We start from the raw sequence: 13,888 nt of genomic DNA on the forward strand, positions 1-13,888 counted from the left end.
TAGACCCTGACAGATGTAAAGTTTTCTGACAAACGTAATAACTCGGCCCAACGACGCCCCGAAGGTAGCCGAGCACACTTTAGCCACACCTGCTCCCTTAATGGAGATTTCTAGCATTTGCATGTCGATGGCGCATCCAACTACGAAGGCTCGTGAGCAACCGTGTTTCTTGCCACCCCAGACGTTTCAATGCTCAAGCAGGCGATCACTCTAAACTTTAAAGCATCTAACAACGAAGCAGAGTACGAAGCCCCACTAGCAGGCCTTCGAATGACAAAATACTTGGTGGTGAAAAAGCTTTTCATTCATTCTGAGTCCTAGCTAATCACCAGCCAGACTACCAGGGGCAAAGGTATGATGATCGTGGCAATCGATTACTTCACCAAATAAGTAGAAGCAGAGCCCATGACGATCATGGTTTAGACGGACATAGAGCGCTTCATATGAAGGAGTATCATTTGCCGATTTGGCTTCCCTTAATCCATCGTCACCGACAACGGCCCGCAAATCGTGGGCAAAGATTTGGAGAAGTTCTTCCAAAAATATGGCATCAAGCAGCACATGTCTACGCCAAGATATCCTCAAGGCAATAGGCGGGCTAAAGTATCCACTAAGATGATCCTCGACTGCCACAAGAAATCCCCCACCAATAAGAAAAGAAAATGGCCAGACGAACTCCAAGGATGTCTATGGGCATATCGCACAACCAAAAGACGAGCAACCGAAAGGAGATGGCCACAAGCTTAGATCTAGCAGAAGAGAGGCGCGAACAGACTATCACTCGCATTGCAGCCTACCAGCATCAGCTCCTCTCCAGCTACAACAAAAGGGCCAAGATCCGGCAGTTCCAACCCGGAGATCTGGTCATAAGAAAAACCTTTATCACTGCCAGCAGAAGAGGCTCCAAAAATATGGATCCCATATGGGAAAGTCCGTACAAGATCAGCAGAGTAGGTGGCAAGAACAATTACACCATCGCCCCTATAAAACAACAAAAAGATCGAAAAACAGTGGAACGCCTACAATATAAGGAAGTACCATGTGTGACCTCTCGCTACATCAAAGCCCGAAGACTCAAGCAGCTCGATGGGCACTACCTCACCAACCGAGGATTATCCAGTTGTTATGCAGTTCTTACCTTACATCTAAGTTCTCGTTTGTTTAACTCATTTTTCAATAAGGAATTCAGAAGTAATCACGACTTGGCTTGGCTGCATGCTTATAACAACCGATCACTCCTGCACTTCAAAAGAAGACCGCGTCCTTCTTAGGGACTTACCGCAGGAATTGCGCCCCCCGAGGGACCAACCATGCTCTCCAATGCGAGAGGGTAAACTAATTGCTCTCCAACGCGAGAGGGTAAACCAATTCCCCGACACCCACATGTGTCAGCTCTCCAAGAATGGGAGGATAAACTCTACACTCCGAATATCCAGACGTGGATGAGCCGGGCTGCCCTAGTATAACTAGATGCACGATGGCTTGCGCTGGGATTCCTAGAAGTAGCCGCAATGGTCTTTTTCAAGGCTTAGCTAATTGAAGGATTTTGGGTCTCTTGGCCTAATCTGTGGGGAACTGGGCCCTAGAGACGGAGAGGGCACATTACGTAGTACATCCGATGGACGGCTGCCCTGGAATCCTAAAGCTGCTACCGAGTGCACTAAGGTAGCCTACGGATTCCGGAAGACTGCCTACGGCTTGCCCTTCGAGCAGTAAAGCCACACTAGACTTATACAACCACACATTCTTGTGAAAGGTTAAACAAGCTAGCACGCATATACGAAGTTTTATCCACTGCCGACATGCTACGTAGTTGATAAGCTTTACCTCTGCCAAGCGCGGAACAATCTACACCAAGTCCTAAAGTGTTGTGATACTTGTTACGCAACCTACGGAATTGGAGAAAGTCAAGGTTAACAGCCTAGTGGTTACGCGGACTTGTCTGCTTCTGTAAGTAAGGCATCCGGCTGCCAACCCTATGGCTAACAACTTTGCAAAGTTCTACACCAACACCTACGGCTGCATAGGCTACGCGGGCTTGTCTGCTTATAAAAAAGTAGCATGCCTGCCACTGGTCTATCAAGTCTAAAGGTTAGGGCATGAACAAAATAAGCGAAGATGAAGAAAAGCAAAGGAAAACATGTTTATAAACAACTAGCAAAGGCCGAATGAGTTCAAGCAAAACAAGAGTTACAAGAAAAAAACAAATAAAATCCTAAAGGCTACCTAGAAGACTATAGCAGCTTGGACATCCCACGACTACTCGGTCGCCACACCTTCAGCAGCCGCAACGCTCTTAACAGCGGTATCATCCGGCGCTTCACCCTCGGCTGCCCCAGCCTGGGCACTAACTTATCCAACTACTTCACCAATGAAAGCCTCAAAAGTAAAATCAAGCAAGTCTTCCGGAGAAATAGAGAAGGTCTCGAAACCCCGAGCCCAGCTTTTTCACCTTTCAGCTGCTCATCTTCCTCGAGCAGACCAACATGGATGCTCTGCAGCTCATCCACTTCTTTCTTCAGACTTTCGTTGATCTTCAGTACACCTTAAAGTTCCAACACTTGGGGTTCAAGCCTATCGACGATTCTCTTGAAGTGGATCACTTGATTATAAGCAGCAATCAACTTTTCATCATTTGCATAAGCAGCGAAACAAAGCTCAGAAACTGCAAACTCAAGATCTTGAATCTAAGGTATGTAACATCCAATCTCTTTCTCTGCACTTTCATGCTTAACTTGGATTGCGTCAAGCCTAGTCTCCAAGTCAACGATCTTTTGACGAGTGGTCTCAAGCTGCAAAGGAGTGGGGGCAGACATATGAGACCCCTTCAAAGCAACAAGCTCAGAATCTGCCATAGTATTTTCCGTCTCCTTAGCAGCCTTGCTATATCTGCATCATAGCAAGCAGAACAGTCATTCTATAATTGGGTCGTATACTTCGCAAACGAGCTTGGGCAAACACCTTTCTAACGCCATCAACAAACTTGGCACAAGCGTCCATGTTTTCAAGAGATCTGGTTTCAAAAGCACATGGATCTCAGCAGCCCCTCTAGAAGCAAGCTTAGTGGATTTCTCATAGCTGCCTACGCGAGCAGTCTCCTCATTCCCAGCAACCGAATCAGTCTTAGCAGCATAAGGAATGGGCCTTGGCGCCACTTTAGCAGCAGAGTCCACCTTATCGCTCTTCATAATAGCAAGCCTCTTCAAAGATGAACCGGACTTTGCTTCCAACAGACGTCTTGGTACAAAATTCAGCACTAGGAGCATGACAGAACCTTTATGCCGAACAATCCTATCAACAATCGTACTAGCCATTCTTGACATGGCAGGCACCACATGCTCAGATCTAGCAGCCTCATTTTTCATCCTCTTGGAAAAAGTCAAGTCAATCACAAGCCTGGAGGCAGTCAACAAACCCACGCGAGCGAAAGAAGTCTTTGGTTTTTTCTCAGCCGGTATCTCTTGAGCAAGCAGGGAAGATCCCTTTTCCCACCTTCACTTGCAGCAGGATCCACAACAGTGATTAGACGAGCCAATGCATCCGCCTTGATCCTATTCACCTCCTCTTTTGGGAGCAACCCACATTTCTCCTGACAAATAGAGCTAAAGTAGCCAACGCCATTCGTGGTACCTAGCAAGGGAGTTCAACCCAACATTCCAGCAGCTTATGAGGCCCGTAACCTATTCATTTCTCTCAATCACTGGCCTAGCTCGCGTCGTGTCCAAAAGCCTAAAAGGACATGAACTATGTGACTCGCCTAGTACTGCGCCCCAGCGCCACAATCCGCGGCCCTAGCCACACAAGCTGCCCTTGGTTCTAGCCAAGTCAGGTAGCTTAAAACAGTGGTCCCTGCCACAATACCTTATCGGCCCATGCTGAGCCAACTCCTGGCCCATGCCAACCGACGTGCTGCACCACCCCGACAGCTGCCCCACGGTAGCACCATCCAAGAAGAAGACAAGGAAAATTAATTTTTTTCTTACCTCAGTACGGCACGAAGAAGACGAAGAAAGCAACGAAAGACGGTCCTTTGCACGGGCAAGATGTAGAAGATTGCTAGAGGCGGGGGAACAAATATCCTTTAAGCTATCTCTCTCTTGTAGGGTAGAATAAATTGCTCTCCAAAGTTGATTTAATAACCCACTTAAGGTGGACTTAAATAGGCTTTGAGAGAAATTTATTTCCCTTTCCTAGAAGGATCTAATTTCATATTAAAGAGAGAATCTATATCAAAATAGGAAGCAGTCCTAAGTTTCCTAAAGCAAGAAGATCTCTACACCTGCTGCCTTTTTCTGCGAGCAGCCCAACAGGTGTGGGGGCATTTGTGGAGCCAAAAATATTCACAAGGCGACACGTGGATTTTTGACAAAAGAAGACAAAACTACCTTTGGGGCATACCGGGATTCCCACGCGCAAGCAGCAGTCAATTATCCTTCAACCAAGTCAAAAATGCCCAAAATAGGTATCAACTTAAAACCCAATTTATTCATATATTTCCTATTTCATTATTTAGCTAATCAATTAGCTAAATATTATACATATTCCATAATTCCTAAAACATTCCTTCTAAAATAATGATAATTAGCTAATTATTCCCTTAATTAGCATTTAGACCATTCACTTTACCCTAACTCCCACAAAAAGGCCGGCCATCTTTCATCCTTCTACCTTTTTTCCTTTATATGACAAATAATTAGCCAAGTTAATTAGGGAGTTATTGGCTAATTATTTTGTAACTCCTAATTAAACCCAAAAAACCCTAGCCACCTCCTATCCCTATAAATATACTCCCATTCTCACCAAAAAGAGGAGAAAAAATTCCAACACTTTGGCAAAAATCCCAAAATTCTCTAAACACTCTTTCTCTCTAAATTCTAACTTTGGCATCGGAGGTTCTTCGGCCAAAGCCCCCCCATTCATCGTGGGCGCGTGAGGCTCTTGGCCTTAACCTAAGGTGTTAATTGTTTTGTAGGTGCAAAATCGTCCAAGATCGAGGAGGAGAAAATTTGCATCCACAACGACTTCATCAACTGCTTTTACATTTGCCTGAAGATCTGATGCGCCATCTACTTGAGTATTTTCACACTTAAGAGGGAGTGTTGTGACATATGTTGTTCTCAATATTGTGATTGTGTAAATCTTAAGTAGAGATAAAATAGGAATCCTTTGGGATCTAGATGATCTTTCCTAATAGACTCTAATAGACTTTGTATTACTTGGAGAGCAAGTTTCTCTCCTCCTAATTACTATAAATAAAGGCATAAGGACTGGAGAATTAACACACAATTCCTTAAGCCTATACTCCACTCTCTTTCTCTATGCCGTACCCCTTGGTTAAATATAGGCCATAAAGTTTGTTAAAAAAAAAAAGATTTATAAGGATTTTGGAAGACTTTATAATCCTATTATAGTCAACTATGATTTTAAAAGATATTAAAAGAGTCCATTCAAATATAGGGGTAATCAATTAAATGATTTTAAAAGAGTTTAAAATTTAGGTGTAGTCAACTAGAATTTTAAAGGATTTTAATTGAGTACATACAAATCTATATGTATTAAATTTTTTATAGATTTCGAAGGATTTCATTCAATAAGAGATTTTGTAGGATTTGAGAAGGGATGGTAAGTATAAAAATCCTACCTCCACCCCTAGAATTTCTTTTCAACCGTCTTGCTTTTTTCTCTCTTTCTATCTCTCTTTCTCCACTCTGCAACTTGAGCTTTTTTTCTCTCTTTCTCTCTCTTACCATTACTTTCTCCATTTTCTCCAAGAAACTCATCCTTCCTGCCTCCCTTATGGCGTCTCAGCCACACCCCCCCTCCCCTCCCACCCCACCAAGGTAACCTGACTGAGATTTCTCCCCCTGGATTTGCTTTCTATTTTTTTTATTTATTTTATTTTATCATATTAGCCTTCCGGTTCATAGAATTTAATTCAATTTGACCATTTTACAATTTCCCAACCACCCAATTGCTCTCTTCTCTTCTTTCTACTTGGTATTATTATATCACGGTCTTAATTCCAAATATATCGAGTTTACTATGTTGACTTGAATATACACAAGTTACAGAGAGAGAGAAAGAAAGAAAGAAAGAAAGTTATGCCTCCCATTCCCACTTAAACCCTAAACCCTCACTTACCATTTCGCTGCCATGATCGCCAGCTATGCCTCCCAGTCTCTCCATCATTTTTTTTGTTGTACTGATACATGCTTCGTCAGGTAAGCCCTCAACCCAACCATTTTATCCCCTGGAATCCTTCTAAATCCTACTTTCATGAATGATTATTGTGGAAAGTAGACTTTGGGGGAGCTTAATTTGTATTTGAACTTTTCTACTGGTGGAGGACCATGGAGGATTAGGGTTACTCGGGAGAACTGAGCATAGTTCTTCATTATTTTGTCAAGTTTAATCTTATTTTTTACTAAAAAAATAATTTTTAAAATGACAGGAGAGTCTCTCTAAATCCATTTAAATCTTTAATCAAAGTCCATAAGAATCCTTTCAAATCTTTAATCAAAGTCCAAATTAACGGCACCACCCTTAACAACATGGAAATAATTCTATTCAAATGTGATTGGTTAAGTCTCATTGTCACTTCGTATTACGGTTAGTGGTATTCCTTTTCACTTGTAAGTGAGAGGTTTTAGGTTTAATCATCGCCAAATGCAAATTTGAGTCACATTATCGTTAGCCCATAGTGAAGCTAAGCCCACCTCATTCTTCTTAATGTAGATAATACTGGGTGTTAAAAAAAAAATTATGAGGCATTTTCTTCAGTAGTCGGAATTCAAATGAATCGTGTTCAGTTAATTATTACAATTAGCTTTATAATATCTTTGATTAAATTCTTTTTTTTTTTTTGGTTTTGACAAGACTATCAAGTTTTGGCCTGCATTATCTCCATAATACTAAACGTTATACACTATCCAAATATGCAGCCTCAACCTAAAGTGGCTCTTCTTCTTCCTGCTACCCTACAATTGTTATAGTATTTGTTTCATTTGGCATGGAGTTGCCATCGTCAACTAACACTTCAGTTATCATGCAACACGTTTTTAATTGAAGTCTTGTATTACACGCTGAAATATTGTGTCCAATATCTGTTGACGATTGGTTTTGAATTAGATGCTTCAACTATATCATGCTACCAAAGCGGACAATAGGGTCAATCAATTTTTGTTGTTGAAATTGTTAGATATATCTATGTCGACTCTCACTAGCCACCCACCTATGCTTTGCCAATTAGGTCAAGAATGAAGAACCTCCCAAGTAACTCAATCCATAGAATGTATAGTGGATAGTAAGGCCTGGTTTGGTACTGAGGTGATTCTGAAAAAAGTGGGTATCAAAAAAAGTTGGGAGCTTTTTTGTGTTTGGTAAACATTCAGCTTCAGCTTTTTTCACAATTTTGGGTGAAAAAAGCCAAAAACACAAAGCTGCAAAACCCAGCTTTGAAAAACCGGCTTTTTTCACATCTTTTTACATAAAAGTTTACCAAACACTATAATACTGTTTTTTTTTTTCAAAAGCACTTTTACAAAAAAGTTTATCAAACACTCTGCTGCTTTATTTCACAACTACTTATTCTTACAGCACAGCTAGGCCTGGCAAACGGATCGTGTCTGTCGTGTTTGTGTCGTTTTCGTGTAACACCTGTTATCTTAACGGTTCGTGTCGTGTCACACTTGTTATGACCCGTTAAGAAAAATATATTTTTTTCTTAAATTTGCACATACCACACTTTGCCACATAAATATTACTTCAAAACATTAAAACACATAATTTAATATATATATATATATATATATATGTAATTATTTTAGTTTTTAGGGGTATAAAATTGTTAAGTTAATGTATATAATTAGTATAGTTCATTCATACTCATTAAGTATAACATAAGATTTTGTGGTATCCACCAGTGTAATTTTTTAAATTGAAAATCGAATTCATTCATTGTATTCATGTAGGGTCAAGGAGTGTAGCTGCAAAAAATCATCAAAATCAGAGTTAAAATAGTCATTAAATCGTGATTTTTCGTTTTCTAACCATTGAAAAGTTTTGTTTGGTTACTTAATCTCTGAATGTTTGATTTTTGCAATTTTTGGCATATGCGATCTCGAAGTATATACAAACATGTTTGACGGTTGGATCGTTGAAACTAGTTTCGTCGAATGAGTCTCCCATTAAAACAATAGATTCACTAACACTTAAGAGTTTATTCATACTTTCATTAAGTATAGCATAAGATATCTGTAAATATTTTAAATTGAAGATCGAATTCATTCATTGTATTCATATAGGGTCAAAGAGTCTAGCTGTAAAAAATCATAAAAATCGGAGTTAAAATAATAGTTAAATTGTGATTTTTCGTTTTATAACAGTTGAAAAGTTTTGTTCGGTTACTTGATCTTTGAATGTTTGTTTTTTGCGATTTTTTAATGATGCAATCTCGAAGCATATACAAACAAGTTTGACAGTTGGATTGTTGAAATTAGTTTCGTATAATTCGTATCCCATCAAATTCAATGGTATATATATTTATTAAGTAGATTTAAATCTATTTATTATGTACGTATAATTATTATAGTTTTCAGGGGTATAAAATTTAATTTAAAATTATATATATAATTATTATAGTTAGTATTTTGGGGGTATAATTATTATAGTATATATAATTATTATAATTATTATAGTTAATTTAATATATATATATATATATATATTTATAGTATTTTTTAGGGTTATACAATTATTAAATTAATATTCTGCTTATCGTGTATCGTGTTACCCACGTGTATACACGAACCAACCCGTTATCTTAACAGGTGCTTATCGGGTTATTCGATAACGACCCAATTCGTTATCGTGTCGACTCGAACACCTGTTAATTTCGTGTCGTGTCGTGTCAGGTTATCGGGTGGTATCAGGAATTGCCATGCCTAAGCACAACATAAGCAATTTTTTTTTTTAAAGCACAACAATACCAAACCAGCCCTAAGCCTCGTGCACCACATTAATCTCACTATAGAACAATGGCACTGGACATGCCAAATCAAGAACAAATTATTTCATACTTTTAGGGTAAAATCGACCTAATTAGGAACATGTCGACTTGTTTAAAAGTGAATTTGAAATAATTAAAATCGCATTAAGATTACAAAATGTACTTCTGATTATGTTTTACAAAATGTTAAGGGAAGTGTTATTGGCACTCTAAAAATCTCATTCTACACTCCTCACAAATGTATTTTTCTTTCTAAATATAGAAAATTTGGAATGCCAATAACAATTCCCAAAGTTAAAAGTTCTTTTGTGTTAAATTTTTGCTATTGTACAGAAGTACTTTATGAAGAAGCATTTCTAAATGTCTTGTCGAAGCAACGAACAGTGTGTGAACCAAGGTATAAAATATCGATGATATCGGAAATATCGGTAGTCCAAAAACACAGAAATTTCGATGGAAATATCGGGATATTATCGATATCGATAAAAATTGAATAAAAACCATGGAAATTGTAGGAAAAACTTGGAAATTTTTATTAAAACTTTGCAGGATGTTTATTTAGTCAATTATCTATTAGTTTATCACAAAAAATTGGAAGGAAATGCATTGCATGATGGATTTAACTAATTTAAGTTGATTATATAGTGAGCTGGCAAACATTGTGAGTGTAGAAAATATGTAGTAATTAATGAAAGAAGTATAAACACATTATAATCATTTATATATAATGAGTTAGTACAATATTTTACACTTTACACATTGCATGGTAAGATACATGAGTGATTTAGTACTACATAGAGTTCTTACGAGGTTCAAAATTTTCACTATCTTCATCATCTCTATGTGTAGATTTGTTTCTTGCAAAAAGAATTCAAAACAAAACCATATATATAAATATTTTAGCATATTTTCACTAAAACATAAATGATATGGTGGTCAAGGTGTTGAAGGAGTAAAATGGGAGGGGTTCGAATCCCTTAGTATTTTTTTTAAATATAGAAATTTATCCTAGATAATAAATATTAGGGTAAATTACACAAAACTACCTCAACTATTAGGGTTTTATTTATTTATTTATTTTTCTGGGTTGCAGGTAGTGGGTGCGACGTGTAACACCCCAACCCCCATTTATATGTATAATTTCGTAAGTCCCCTAAAGTTTTATTGAGATTTCATTTTGGCCCCCCCCATTTTGATTAAATCTAGACCCTTTATCTAGATTCCTAAACATTCCCAAACTGACACTTGGTAGCACCATATCACTCTTCACTCTTCTCTCTTTCCATCCCCTACCCTATGACCTTCTTTCCTTTCTCTTTCTTCTTCTTCTTTCTCTGCACTCTATCTCTCTCTCTCGAAACCTTCTATCTCTTCCCTCTCTGTCGCTGAGACACACACAGCAGCACCATCGTGCAAACATCATTACCATTATCATCATCGTCATCAAACCTCGTATTTCTCCCTCTCCTTCTCGTCTCTGCAACTCGGCGAACGCAGGAACTCTCCGGCAAGCTTCTTAATCTTCTCCGGTTAGGTAAGCTTCGGGTTTACCTTTTTTTGTTTTAGATTGAAGCTTAGATGTGAATTTTTAAGTTCTATCTTGTGTTTTTCTAAGGTTTTTGGGATGAAATCGGCTCGGGATTAGGCACACCCATCTCCGGCGAGGCCGTGGGTGTCTAGAGGTGTTCCGACCACCACAGGTCGTTTCATGGCAAACAAAAATGGTTCGAGTGGGTCCCACCGTCGAACGAATGGGATCCGATGACTGCCACATCTTTGGGAGTCGTTCACCGCCACAGAGAACGACGCAGCGGCGGCCGAGGGTCTTCAAGTCACCGATCTTGTTGAAGACGAGGAGGAGGAGGGAGTCCAGGAGGCGATCGAAGAGGTCGTCGTCAATGGGGGAGTAGGGTTCCAGACGACAACGACGAATTCCTCCGATAATATCGCGATATATTGATAATAATTAAGTGGATACTCGTGAAAATATTGCCCTCTCACAAAAACGATATTATCGGCGAAATATCATCGATAATATCAATATTTTGGTCCATGGTGTGAACCAAAAGGAAATCTTGTTGTATGCGAGACATTAATCTTATGCATATAGTGTGGATAGTTATATAATTTTCTCTGGTCAATAAGCATTGGAATGGATTGATATTCATATATGGCCACTAAATCTTCTCAGGAGGATCCTCATAACCAAGGTATAAAATATCAATGATATCGGAAATATTGGTGGTTAAAAAACATGGAAATTTCGATAGAAATATCGGGATATTATCAATATCGATAAAAATTGAATAAAAACCATGGAACTTGTAAGAAAAACTTGAAAATTTTTATTGAAACTTTGCAGGATGTTTATTTAGTCAATTATCTATTAGTTTATCACAAAAAAATTGGAAGGAAATGTATTGTATGATGGATTTAACTGATTTAAGTTGATTATATAGCGAACTGGCAAACATTGTGAGTGTAGAAAATATGTAGTAATTAATGAAAGAAGTTTAAACACACCATAATCATTTATATATATTGAATTAGTATAATATTTTACACTTTATACATTGCATGGTAAGATACATGAGTGACTTAGTACCACATAGAGTTCCTATCAAGGTCTAAAATATCGAGGATATCGGAAATATCGGTAGTCCCAAAACATGGAAATTTCGATGGAAATATCAGGATAGTATCGATATTTTAGACCTTACTCATAACCAGACAGATAATGAACAATTTCATCATTTAGCATAAAAGCAATCTGACCAAAAAAAGTGCCAAGTACCTATTACATCTCTATTGTTTTTTGTAAGTGACATTTTACCACAGTGGTAGAAAGAAGTTGAGTCATTGTAAGACGGCATGGGTTCGAATCTCATTGGTGACTAATCTAACATTTAATCTAACAAAATCTATCAGTTGACAAAAAATATAAAAAAATCTGACCAAAAAAAAAAACATTAAAAGCAAATATTGGATGAGCATACCAAAAGGATAATGTTAATGAGTCTAAATTTTGTCTTTTAGCATTAGCCATACCAAAATCTCATGCGAAAGGTTTGATTTGAGTGTGAGTTTGGTATAAAAGTTATGGACAGGGACGTTTATATTGAGTGGGTTAAACCTCATAATGGGGCAATAATGTGGTTCAAATTCACTTATGACGAGAATCGAACTTAAAATCTTTCACTTATAAGCGAAAAAGAATACTACTAGACTGTTGTACTAAGTGACTATTATATTGTTTTATCAAAGGGATGATATAAAGTCTGTCTCGATTTCGTTTTCTTTGTAAAAGGACTCTAATAAAGTAAATATGGAACCAACTAAAGGGCCATATTAGCAGCTTGTTTCCATGTCAAATATTAATCTTGATCATGTAATATAACTCACTTTAACATATGCAATTATACAATATTTGGGTTAATTTATGTATAAATCTTGTGAATTGTAACTTAAGAATAAATTTCTTTGGCTTTTTATATTAGCACCCCACAAAATGTTGAATGCACCTCACATTAAAATTTAATATTAAATGATTTATTTACCCTACTATACAATGACAATTTTGAACTTATTAGGTTTTTAGAAAAAAAAATTCTAAATACACCCCAAATCACTTTTAACGTATTATTTATCTTCTTCAACTATTAAAATCCATCCGACCCTCCATTGTTGAACAAAACCCTAACCAATGAAACTACAAACAATTTGATTGAGAAAAATTATTTTTGACGAATGGAACATGAAATCGATGTTTCGGAAGCTTCACATGAGGTAAGACTTCATATTCTTTATTGTTTTAGTGATTTTGACGACATCGATAATTATTTAATCTTGCTTTAGCTGCATTATTTAAGCTTCTATGTTCGTATTCATCTTTTAGGGATCACATGAATTACATGAAGAATTAAACACCTAAAATTACCACAAAATATTAAAAGCAGACGAGATGGGTTTTAATGGTGGAATTGCAAACAAACCACATATGCTTTAAATCTTAGGCGGCATCTTTTGTCAAAATTTTAGGCGGCATCTTTTGTCAAAATTCCAGTCGGCATTTTTTGTCCAAATTAAAAGCTTTATAGGATTTGCGAAATGTGGGGTGTATAAGAAAACATGGGGTGCATGTAGAAAATATAAGGTGTTTTTTGAGAATGTGAGGTGTGAGGGTATTATGGGGAAGTAAATGGGGTGTATTAAGATAATTTTTCATTGAAAAAGAAAATGTGGGGTGTATTAAGTATGTGGGGTTTATTCAACAATTTGTGAGGTGTTAATATAATAAGCTATTTCTTTTATTTCAAAACCAATTTTACCACTCATATACAGTCATGAAATATTTAAAATCAAACCTTAGATCGGTGTGTTTTAACTTGTACTGGCTTATTATTTTTTAGACTAAATTTCTCATTGATGAGAGAAATGACATTACATGAGCTTATAAGTAACTTGAGCTATTTCCCATATTACTGATTGGTTTTATAGTGGAATCTTAACTTTCTTCAGTTTTAATAGTTGACATGTCCTTCTAATAATATTTAGGACGCTCTTATAGTTAAAAATTATAGTTGGGGTTAGGCCTTGTGTCTCTTGTTTGTCTTTTTATTATTTTATATAATGATATATTTATATATCATTATATATAACTTGCAATTTGTCCTAAGAGGTGACAAATTTAGGTTAAGCTATACAATTATCTAACCATAATAATTTGGTATTTAACTTGCAATTTATGCCCTTTTTTTTAGTACATCGATAGTTTTACACTAAGGGAAGTGGAGTTCGGCTAAGCCACACAATGAGTAGCCTAATTTGGTATTGAATTCGCCAGCCATACAATGAGTAGCCTAATATGGTATTGAATTCCCC

Source organism: Malus sylvestris, chromosome 12, assembly GCF_916048215.2.
Source record: "Malus sylvestris chromosome 12, drMalSylv7.2, whole genome shotgun sequence".
In the NCBI taxonomy this organism is placed as follows: domain Eukaryota; kingdom Viridiplantae; phylum Streptophyta; class Magnoliopsida; order Rosales; family Rosaceae; genus Malus; species Malus sylvestris.